Here is a 12217-nt window from a genome sequence, read left to right as displayed (position 1 = left end):
GAACTACAACTCAATAGAAAAAGACAAAACAGCCCAATCATAAATGGGCAAAAGATTTGAACAGACACATCCCAAAAGGTGCCCCAGTAAGCAGCACAAGAGGAGATGGTCATCAGGTGCCTTTAAGTCATCAGGAAAATGCAAATGAAAACCAAGTGGACAGAACAAAAGTCCCAGAAACAAACTCAGACTGCCCGCAAGCCGTGGGCGACGAAAGAGCCTTCCGGTCACTGGTGCTGGGTCCCCTGGGTCTCCGAATGGAAGAACATGCGTGTGGACCCCCCCACCCCCACCCCATCCTCGGCATCAGCCACAGAAAGTGTGCGTTTCCTGGGATGGTAGAGCCCACGTCGATGCCTTAACAATCAAGCTTCCGGAAGATAAATGGAAATGACTCAGGGGCGAAGGGAAACGATTCTTAACCAGGACACGAAGAGCAGCCAAAAGGAACCAAGTGCCCTCAACCCAGGACACCTCTGAGGGGGTGAAAAGTTAAAAAAAAAAAAAAAGTCAAGCCATGGACTGGACCAAGGAAGAGATGCAACCCACTCACCAAACAGGACCTCCTCCCCGGAGTGTGCACACACAAAACAGGAAAAGACCGAGAACCCAACAGGAAAAAAAAAAAAATGGGTGAGAAAACATTGGGAAAGCAGACACAGAAAATATCCAACTAGTCAGTGGAGGCCAGGAGAGGCGCTCAGCATCCTTGGTCACCAGGACGACACCCATCCCAGCGCAGGAGGGGCCGCCGCACTCCCCCCAGGTGTGGGCACCGCGACTCCGCCCTTGACCGCGGCCCCACCGGCTTTGCCCAGCAGACAGGCATGAACTGCCCATCTGGCACGATTTCAGCGCCCAGAAACCAGAAGGGCTCAAATGTGTCCATCTCAACAGGAGAATGCAAACAATGCTGCGGTGCGTCCCTGTCCCCTGGGATAGCACAGGGTTAGGCGAGCGAGTCCACCGTTTCCACGGAGGCGCGGATGAATTTCACCGAAACGGGGTTGAGATCCCCAGAGGCTCAGCCGGCCGCGCTGTGCCCGGTACACAGTCTGGACAGCCCCGCCTGTCAGAAGTGGTTTGGGGGGCGGGCAGGGCCAGTGGGGGTGAGGATTGAGGGGGTGGCCTGGTGATCAGGGTCTACTTGTCAACCCAGGTGCTGGTTACACCCGCGTGTCCGCTTTGGGAAAACACTGCACGCTTAGGGTTTGTGTCCACTTTTTCAGGGAGGAAATTTCAATTCTACCTCAAACTGAAGTGAGGAAATGATGAACGTTATGCCAATAAGTCTGGAAATTTAGACGCATTGGACAGAGTCCTAGAGAAACACCCTGTCATCCCTGCAGGAGAAACAATCTACATAGTTCTGTGATGAGTCAGTCGTCCAACCCCTTATCTGAAACCTTCCACACTCCAGGCGAACCCCTGCCCTGGAATTGTACTAAATATCAGAAGGAACGGCGCTGAGCTCGCACCAGCCCTGGGGTGAGCACTGGGCGCGGGCGGGGCGTGTCCCCTGTCCCCGTGGATGCGGAAGGCTAGTCCCGGCTGGAGTATAGGTCTGGCGGTGGCTCTCTGGCCAATTTGCTGTGTGACCCTGAACATAACTGTCCCCTCTCTGAGCCTTGGTTTTCCCACAGATGTCCGAGAGACGCTCTGCCCACCCAGAAGAGTCCGGGGGGGGGGGGTGCGCAGGGGAGTTGCGGGGGCACAGAAGGAGCGGCCGGGGGGGGTTGCGGCTCCAGCAGTCGGACCAGTGAGTCCAGGGTCCTGATTCCTCCTGTGGGAAGCAGAGGTGCAGACTGCAGCCCACTCCTGAGGACCCTGTCCCCACCTCCCAGCAGCAGACTCCACTTTCTCCAGCCTGGTTTCACCTTCCAGTTCTGCCCAGACCCTCACCCAGAAGTGGGTGAGGCTGTGGGTGGGCGATGAGGAAACTGAGGCTGGGAGAAGGGAAGCTACCTGCCCAGGTGGCCAGGACTGCAGGGCTGGAGCCAGGCTGGGCCAGGGCAGCAGGGGGTCCTTGCCAGCCTGAGGCAAAGAGGCGCAGGCCACCCCAGCCTAGGGGTGGGCGGTCCGGAAGCTCCAGGCCGCCCAGAAACCCAGCGTCCCCTCCCTCAGCCTCCACAGCTCACAGCCAGTCTCTGAGTCAGACAAACAAGGGCCAGTGACCGCCCCCTTGGGCGGGCAAGCAAGCGCGTCCCAGAGGGGGCGGCGTCCGGCTGCACCGACCTGGGAAAGGCTCTGGGACCCCAGGTGGGGATGGCCGGGCCAGTCAGCGGGGCTGTAGGCTGGGCACCGTGTGCCAGGGTGCTGTGTGCTGGGGGCACGGCAGTGGAAGAGCCCCCACATCGGGCAGGGGCCCCAGTCCCTGACAGGCTGCACCCCAGCTCTGCCCCAGGGAGTCTCGTGGGCGACAAGGGCCGGGTGAGGGCAGTGTTGACAGCTGGGAGGCAGTGGCACACCCTGGCGGGCAGCCTGAGGTGGAGAGATCCAGCCCACCCATACAGGACTGGTCCAGCCTCACTCACCACCACCCCCTCGGCTGGGTGGGGATGCAGAGCAGGGTGTGTGGGGAGGGGGGCTGGGGAGGCTACAGTGTGGGGAAGTGGCCAGGCTGTCGTCTTGAGCTCTGGGTCCCTCTGCGCCCCTTAAGGAGAACCCCGGCCTGGCCCAGGGGTACACAAACAAGGAGAGAACCCTGCCTGCCCGGGGCGAGGCTGCAGTGCCAGCTCTAACCTGGCCCCTGGGGAGGGACAAAGAGGAGCCCCAGGACCCTGAGAACATCAGTCCCCTGTCCTGAGAGGGCCCCCCCCGTCCGCAGTGCAGGGGGGCGTCCTCTCAGCCTCCATAGCCTGGCCCAGCCCCCCACCCCGCCCATGGCCCACAGCCCCAGCCGTCACCTCAAGTGATTAATAAGGTCACCAATTAATCTTTTAATTGGTGGAGGTGACATGCGTCTCCCCTCCTCCTCGTGGTCCAGGGCCCAGCCCCAACCCAGCCCTTCTGTGACCTCCAGCACCACCTGGTCAGGCCTTAGACCCTCTGGGGGGGAGGAGCGGACAGACTCGGGGCGAGTGGAAAGCGGGCTTTCCCGGGAATTGGAGCCTTCTGGGGGAGGTGAGGGGGTGGTTCCAGGAAGTGTCAGGGGAGGGGGCAGAGTGAAGGCATGTGGGACCAGGGGGAGGGGGTGCAGCCAGGGGACCAGCCCAGGAAGACTCTCCCATTCGGGGGGCTGCAGACCACGTTGGGGACCCTCCCGGCTGCACCGGCCAAGTGGGAGTTCTGTGGGTGGGGCCATTTTGCTTAAACAAAATGCAAGTTTGCATAAAAACAGCCCGCCCTGGAGCCCAGCACCAGCGTCCAGGTGGTGCTGCCGGGTAGAGTGGGCACGTTTGCATGTCACCAGGGCAACGGTGGAACTGGAGACCCTGAGACTGGCCAGGAGAGCCGTCCGAGGGGGGTGGGGGTCCCAGATGGTGACCTGAGAGGTCTGTGGGGGGTAGGGTGTGTGGACAAGAAGTGTCAGGGCCTGGATCCCTCCCTCCAGCTCCATGGCCAAGTGGGCCAGGCAGTGGTGAGAGGGGAGCCCCTGAGGCAGGCTCACCCCTCCCAGGGACACGGCCCTGTGTCCCTGTGAGGCTAGCAGCCCGGTGCTCGGGCCTCACCTCATCCTGGAACTTGACGAGGAAAGTGCCGGGCTGGGCTGACTGGTCACGAGACCTTCACAGGCCTGCCCACCCCTCCCGCTGTCTCGATGTTTCTCACGATCATGGGGCACAGGGAGGCTGGTGGACTCCTGCTGTGCCTCCAGGGCTCCAGGAGGGCTGGGAACAGCTGGGAACCCCTAGATCTGTGGGGCGCAGGCTCCTCACCCACCCGCAGCCCTCCGCCGCCCTGGCCTGCTGGTTCGGAGGCTCTCCCAGCACCCTCTCTTAGCACCCCTCCAAAGCTCCCTGCTGCCACCCGCCCGTGGGGCATCATGGCTCAGAGCCTCTCCAAGCCTGAGCCGGCAACATGGGGGGCCCTCATTGCAGGTGGCTGCCTGCGCCCCCCGCGCCTGCCTGGTGCAGCTCCAGGCCCAGGCTCTCCCCACCACCTCTGCACTTCCCCAGTCCCCAGAACACCTCACAGACCCGTCCCTCAGAGCCTGGCACACGGTTGGTCAGTGCATAATAAATGCCTGCCAGAGCAGGGAGTAGAGATGGGCAGAGGACGGGAGGGAGGGCAGCTCTCCTGGAACAAGGGGTAGTCTGCCCAGCCTGAGGGGGCAGACGGTGGGCCTGGCGCATCTCCTGCAGCACCTGGAGGGACTGAGATGCGGGGCAGGCGTGCCAGCCCCCCAGGTCCAAGGGGCCCAGAAGCCGGAAGGAGCGGCCCCACATTCCTGTCCACCCAACGGGACCCGCAGGCTCAAGTCTGGTTTTCTCTCTGGGATAAGAGGCCAGCACCCTCGATGCCTGGCACTGCGTGACCCCCGATGAGGTGGCTGACATGTCAAGCCCCAGGGTCGCCCTCCCACCCCCCCACCCCGGCACCTGCCAAGTAAACAGGCCTGGGCTTGCTGAGCGGCCCTCCGCCCCCATCCCCGCCCCCAGAGTTCCCAGCAAACCAAACAAGAACAGCAGCTATCACTGAGGACCCCTCCAGGTGACAGGGTCCAACCTTGGGGACACCTGCCCTGTGCTGCCAAGCTGGGACACCCGCCCCTCCAACAGTGGGTGGGGGGGCACGGCAGAGGGGCAGGGAAGGTGCCTCCCAGCCCCCACAGGCCCGCAGTTGCCCAGGACTGAGCTCAGGAAGGGGGCTGGGGGCTGGGGGCTGGGGGCTGGGGGCAGGGGTGGATGCAGAAGACAGCTTACCAAGGCCAGTGTCCTCCCAACTTGCCCAGCAGTGAAGATCCCAGGCTGGTGGCTCACCCAGCTGTCTTCCAGGGTCCCTCCCTCCAGGGCCCCGCCCTGAAGCCTCCACCCAGGCTGGCCCAGAGCCCCATCAGAGAGTAGGCCTCCCCCTTACAGGCAGGGGCTGGGCTGGGCCCCACCCCCACAGCTTCTAAGAGCTGGGACTCGCCCCTCCCCCAGAGGGCCCCCCCCTCCCTGAGCAGCTGACTGGGGGAAGGAAACACCCCCGAGCATGGGGATGTCTGAGTCACCACCACCCAGCCCAGTCCGGTTCTGCCTAGTCTGGTCCGGTCCGGTCCAGTCCAGTCCTGCTGCATGGACAGACTCAGATGTCAGACAGGACCCTCCAGGCAGGCTGCACACAGGCCCTATGCCTCAGTTTCCCTATAGCTACCCTTCCTGGAGGGACCTCAGACGGGCATGCATTCCTGCTCAGGGATGTAGGGCCCTCAGGCTCTCTTGACTTAGACCCCTGCCCAGGGCACAGCCAGCCCCTGCCACAGCCAAGGCCACCACGGCCAGAGTAGGGCCGGACCCAGCCCACCCATGGGACCCTGGGGAGGTCGCCTTGGCCACCTCCTGCTGGCCTGTCCAGCCTGCCCGGTCCAGCCCTCTCAGCCCAAACGCAGCAGCCCCTACCACTCACAGCGCCAGGGCACCCGATGAGCTGCTGTGGCTGAGGCCCTGGAACGAGCATTTTAACCAGCCCCGCCCAGTCATCTGCAATACTCACGGTGGGTGAGGAATACCCCCCCACGTCTGAAGACCCCAAGTCCCCAGAGTTCAGACAGACCGCCTGGCCTGCCACTTCCTGTCCCCTCCCCCTGCCACCCTGGGACTCGGACCCCCCCTTCCCAGGCACGCAGGCCCCTCCCAGCTCCAGGGGCCCGGCAGGTCCAGCAGGCCCAGGCAGGAAGGCAGGAAGACACCGACACTCTCTGCACATCTGCGGCCCCGCCCTGCCCCCCCCACTGGCCCTGGGGGTGGGGCCCCGCTGGCTGTGCCACCTGCACCCCACAAGCAAGCAGGTCGGAGCAGGTTGGCACAGCTGAGAGGCTCAGCCAGGGTTTGAGGGCAGTAAGGGGGTCAGGCCCAGCCCCCTGCGAAGAAAGCAGTGATGGGCCTACCGGACCCACACCTTTGCCTGCCGAACCAGATCCGGGTCGGCAGTGGTGGCTGCAGGACGGGGGCCTCCCGGGGCAGCTGAAGTCAGCAGGCACCATAAAGGTGCCCTGCCCACACATCAGAAGCCAGGGGCAGCAGGCAAGGGGGTGACAGGCAAGGAAGGACTCCCAGTGGAAGCTCCGGCCCCAGGGCAGGGAGTGCGAGTTGGGCAGAGGAGTCAGAGGCCCTGGGGCATGCTACCAGACCCCTCCTGGCAGCCCTCACCCCTAAAAACCTAACGGCCACAAGCCGCTTTATGTAGTGAGACAGGAAAGCCGGCCAGGCCTGTTGGTGAGTGACCTCACCTACTCCCACAGCCCAGACAGTTCTCACCTGGGAACTTTGTTTATAGCCGGACACCCCACCAGACGATCACCTCCCGGGGGCGGGGGGAGGGTGCAGGGCCTGCTGGCTGGCTGACTCAGCAGGCACCAGAGGCTGGGCCTGGCTAGGAGGGGGCGGGGCTTCTCCCAGAGGCTGGGCACCCCACACAGATCTAAGCCATGATCCCCCCCAACCCCCCACCCCCGTCACCTGAACTCCACCACCTTCGTGACCAAGAGCGCTGCACCATTGGGATAGCCTCAGTCGGGGACCCCTGCCTCAGGAAGCCAGGGCAGGCCCACCTCCATCCCTGCTGCTCTGTGGCCTGAGAGCTGGGGCTTCTGCCCAACACCCCCACCCCCGTCCGGATGACAGGCCCTCTCCTGCCTCAGACATGTGCACCTGCCACCGGCTCTGCCCAGAGCGCCCTCCCAGCTCGGAGCCTGGACTCACTCCGCAGGTGGCCGGCACCAGAAGCCCTCCCAGCTCGGACCCTGGACTCACTCCGCAGGTGGCCGGCACCAGCAGCCCTCCCAGCTCAGAGCCTGGACTCACTCCGCAGGTGGCCAGCACCAGCAGCCCTGGCCGCTGGGACCCTGGACTCACTCCGCAGGTGGCCGGCACCAGCAGCCCTCCCAGCTCGGAGCCTGGACTCACTCCGCAGGTGGCCAGCACCAGCAGCCCTCCCAGCTGGGACCCTGGACTCACTCCGCAGGTGGCCGGCACCAGCAGCCCTGGCCGGTGCTATGTCCCTAGGGCGCCCGAGCTGGAAATGGGTGGTAGCAACACTGGGCAGGGAGGGAGGGTCAGGCTGGAAGCACAGGACTCAGGGTCAGCACCAGCCCCTGAGCTGGTCCTAGCCCTCCAGGGGCATACCCCGGCTCCCCCCAGCAGGGAAGAGCACCAAGCCAGGCCCTGCTCACCTGTCTCAGCTCCCAGGGACACCACCTGCCCAAGCCCTGGCGAACATGGGTCCCGAGTACCCGGATATCCAACCTGTGCCCACAGTGCCCACGTCACAGGCAGCTGTAGCTCAGCGCTGCCTGGCCCCGGGGCTCCTTCCTGCACGGAGTCACCATAGGAACTCAGCAGCCAGCAGGGGAGGGCAGGGCCAGGGGCAGCTGATAGTGAATCAGCTGGCAGGAGAGCCAGGCCTGAGCATGGCATTCTCGGGGGATGTGTCACGAGGAGCCCTCGGGTGCTGGCGCCACCCAGCAGCAAGGCCTACTGGGAAGGGGGCCGCCTTTGAGGGTCCTGCAGCCAGGCCCTGAAGAAAGCCACCCTCCCCCCACCTCAAGGCCCAGCAAGCCTGGCAGCTCTTGGGAAACAAGGGTACTGGCAAGACTGAGGGGCAGCGTACCCAGAGCCTGTGGTCTGCCCTGCTCTGTGCAGGTCTCTCCCAGCAGACAGCGGACCTGAGCCAGCCCGGCTACACACTGAGCCACGGGTAGGCCAGGCCCGGAGGAGGCCCCATCAGGTGTTCTGGCCTCGGCTCAGTCCTTCCTGGGCCTCAGCTGTCCTCTCAGCAGTAGACACCCACATCTGGCACCATGTCCACATCTGAGGACCCTTCCCAGAACTGGGCAGCTCTGCCATGGGTCCAGTACCATCCCGGGGGGGGGGGTGCCTGCCCAAGGCTGGCCCCTCTCACACACACACACACACACACACACACACACACACACACACTGGACAGAACTGGGCAGCTCTGCCATGGGTCCAGCACCATCCCTGGGGGGTGTGCCTGCCCAAGGCTGGCCCCTCACACACACACACACACTGGGCTGACCAGCAGGGTCCCCTCTGGCTCCCCAAGGGCAGGGACCAGCCACCACATGAGGAGTGTGGGCACAAGGGGTGGGACCACCTTCCGCCCTGCCCTGCCTTCCAGCTCCTGGGCCCAGATCCATTTTTCCATTTTATAAAGTGCTCTGACTATTAAATATTCATCCCGGCGAGGCAGACCTTTGGCTCCTTGCCCCTGTGGCTTCCAAAAAAAGAAAAACAAAAGAAAGCCTGGAGGTACAGGCAGGAGGCGGGGTGGGGGGCTGGCAGACATATCCCTGAAGGCTCTAACCAGACCCCTGCCCTGAAGTGGGGATGGGGCAGGTCAGGGGGGCGCGGCCAGCCCTGGCCGCATCCACACCCGGCTCCCCACTCTCAGCCCTCAGCCCTCCATCTTCTCGTCTAGCCTCACCCCTTCCCACAGGACCTGCCCTGAAACCCTCTGGAGCTTCCTGGGGACCTCAAACGGCCCTCCCTCCTGACCATCTGCCCCCCCATCCTCTCTACCCTGAGCCCCCAGCCCACCCTCAGACTCACCTGCTAAGCCACTTGCTGTGCCACAGCAGACACTCCCTCCAGGTGTCCTGTGGGCAGCTGTCCTCATCAGGCAGCCTGTCCTCTAGGGAGCCCTCCTGACTCCCCCCCCCCATGCACCCAAGGCTGCAGCTGACCACTGAAGCTGAGCTTGACTCCCCTCGCTGACTCGGCAATGGTGAACCCGTGCCCGCCTGATACGCGATCTCCCTCAGAACGCACAGACAAATGGATAGGTGGCCAGGCACCCCCCTCACATTAGCTCTGAGCACAGGGTCTGCCTCCTCCCAGGCAGAGAACCAATCTGGGAAGTTCTGGGCTTTTTACCTCTGCAGTGGATGCAGAGGGCCCCCCCAGATGACCAGAGAACCTCACCCCACCTGCATGGGATCCTCTTCCCTGGCAGTTCCCCACCCCCAGGCGAACCCTAAAACCTTCAGAAGTACAAGGGCAGACCCAGGAGGAGACAGAGAGGGTCAGAGCCCAAAGGAGAGCTGGGGTGGGCCCAGCAATCAGATGGCTTCCTGGAAGAGGCAGCTCCTAACTGAGCCCAGGACAGAAGAGCTTGGACAGAGGGAGACAAGGCCACGAGGGCATTCCTGCCGCAGGCCCGCCCACCCACAGCGGGCCCCGGTGGAGTGAGCACACACTGCTTCAGTGCACAGGGGAGGCGGGGCCTTGGGCCCTGGACCTGCCACCCACCCCCTTCCCCCAAGACTTGGAGCAGGAGTCAGGCTGTCTAGCCTCAGTTTCCCCACCAGGGAAAGCCCTGGGGGGGTGCTGTCAGGGAGACAGATGCCATCACTAGCAGTGGCTTTGGGAATCCTCCTCATTAAGGTGTCGGGAGGGGGTTGGTCTGGGCCAGGATGACTTCTGCTACCTCCTTGGTGCCCACCCCTGCCATGGACACTTCCGGGCTGGAGAGGGACACTCGAGGCCACCCTTGCCTGTGGGCCCTCCTGCCCTGTGGAGTGGGACAGAGCCAGAGCCTGTCAGACATCACTGCAGAAAGCATGTGTCATGGCCAGTCTGGGTCTCGCAGAGGCCAGAGAGACACCACGCTGCTCCTAGACTCAGTGTCCCTGTCTGCAAAATGGGGACATAGCCCTCTACCAGTGTGGATGGCCCAGAGACTGGCTCACCGGTGCAGAGCTTGGCCTTCCTGGCTGTACAGCTCTGCCTCTTCGCCCGACCTCAGCTGGGGTCAGCTATGGTCACTCTTGGGAAGAGGCGAGCTCCAGCCCACAGCTCCGCACAGCCCCAAGCCTAGGGCTGTGCAGAGGCCACCACCTGACTGAGGAGGGGGGACCCCACAGGGATGGCCCGCACTGTGCTGCTCCTGGGAAAGGCCTCAGCACTCCCCTAGCCACCCTGGGTCCCTCACGGGGCAGCGCTTTCCCTGGGGCCTCCGTGGTCCCAGTGGGGACTTCTCAGGGTGGGGGAGGGGAGTGGTCTCAGGCCCAGCTGGGGGCTTGCAGGTATAAGGCAGGCAGCCAGCCTGGAGGTCAGGGAGCTAGCTCCCTATCAGTCTAGCTGTCCAGGTCACAGCTGTGCCTCTGGAAGGAACCAGCGGCCCCTAGGATAGGAAGGGATGTGACAGCTGAGCCCATCACGGGGTGAGGTAGTTGGTGCTCTGCATGGGGGTGGTGCACCCAGTTGGAGCCCCCTTCCCTGACATAGGGAGGGATCACCTGGGAAGAACGGTTCCGGGGTGGAGGGAGGGGAGCTGGAGCTAGCCAGGTGCAGTGAGGCAGGGCGGATCCCTGTGTGAATGCGCTCCCTACAGAGCCACCAGGGGGCAGTCTCCGCGCGCAGGCTGCACCGGACACCGCTCCCTTCACCCGCGCCTTGGGTAGGGATGCAGACAGGCTCTTGGTGGGGCCTTAGAGGAACCTGCATGGTTGGCACAGAGGGCAGGCTTGGACTGGGCAAAGAGATGAGGGCGTGCGGTGCCCCCTGGCAGTCTAGGAAGGAATTTCAGCTGGAGAAGAAGGCCGGGACTGAATCCCCAGGGGTTCTGATCAGGCCAGCACATTGCACCTGTGACAGGGCTGGGAATCTGTATACTGGACAAACCCTGCCCTGATGCAGCAGGTCGCCTACCTGCCCCATGAGAGCCACTGACCTGGGTCCCTAAGAGCAGATGGTTTTGTAGGCCGGACACCAGGAGGTCAGGGACCCACCACAAGCCAAGCACAGAATAAAGGGCCTAATGGGGAGCGGCGCCCAGCACAGGCCTCTGAGAGGCAGAAGGGTGAGTGAGAGGGACCTTGGGTCCTGCAACCGGGGGCAGGGCTGTCGCTGGGCGGAGGCAGAGCAACAGCATAGCGTCCTTTAGCCATGGTCAGAGGAGGGCGCAGGGGGCCCACCGACCTACAGCGGACATCATTCTCCCGTCAGTTGTCCAGGGCAAATCAGCGTGCCCTAGGCTTCCATCTGGGTGAGAAAGGCCTGGGCAGGAGGTCAGCTAGACCTCAGTGCTCACCAGACAAATGGGGAACAGGAGGGGCCATCGTAGCTCCTGCTGCAGCTGGAGGGCGTGCCCAGGCCGAGGGGTACCCCGCCCCCTCTGTCTCTGCAGCACCATTATGATCATTGATCTGTTTTCCCCCAAGGAGTGGGGTCCAGCCTGTGCCAATGCAGCTGGGCCCCAGCCCCCTAGCAGGCAGCTGGCCAGGTGTCCTGGGTGTGGCCAAGCTGCTGCATTGCTGACCCGCATCAACGACCTGTGGCTGGAAGGATTGCCCCTGCCGCACCCTGCCCTCCAAGATGCTGAGATACCCAGGCCCTGGAATCAGGCCTCGCGCCAGACAAACAACTGAGAGCACCTGATTCTCATTTCATGGCCAGAGGCACAGAAGGAGGTGTACTGCCCCTTAGGCAACACAGCCTCCTTTGCTTGTCTAGCACTGTGGCCTGAGCTCTGACCCCTCTCGGTTCCCTCACCAAGCCTCAGACCTCAGGTCCATTCCTGCCACAGCCACCACCTACCTACCCAGTGACCCAGCCACACAGTAGCCACACCATGGACCCAGCCCAGCCTAGCATGGCAGTCCCGGACCAAGACCAATAGCTCTAACTCCTGCACATCCCCAAAGCATATCAAATGGCAGCGCTGGCGACCCACGACCCTTATGCCCGGTCACGCATACGGCCCTCCCCAGGTGGCCACCTCTAGGGACAAGACAACTTCCCAGAGGGTCACAGCAGGGCGACAGTGACAGAAGGAGAGAGACAGACATGGACTGAGAGTGACAAAAGAGAGACAGGGAGCGACACGGAGTCAGAGTTAGAGATGAATGAGCGACCCAGAGAGACAAAAGTGAGGGGGTGGGAGGCTGAGAGACAGGGACAAGTAAAAGGCGGGACGCAGGAGGAGGGAGGCAGAGACCCGCGCAGCCCCGCTAGGCGCACAGACGCGCGCCACACCGCGGGCCGGTCCCCGAGGCGCCCTCACCCCGGCCGGCACTGCAGCCCGGCGCGCGCCCCCGTGCGGAGCCCACCCG

The sequence above is a fragment of the Saccopteryx bilineata genome, chromosome 4, assembly GCF_036850765.1.
Source record: "Saccopteryx bilineata isolate mSacBil1 chromosome 4, mSacBil1_pri_phased_curated, whole genome shotgun sequence".
Taxonomy (NCBI): Eukaryota; Metazoa; Chordata; class Mammalia; order Chiroptera; family Emballonuridae; genus Saccopteryx; species Saccopteryx bilineata.
This window is presented reverse-complemented; position numbering follows the sequence as displayed.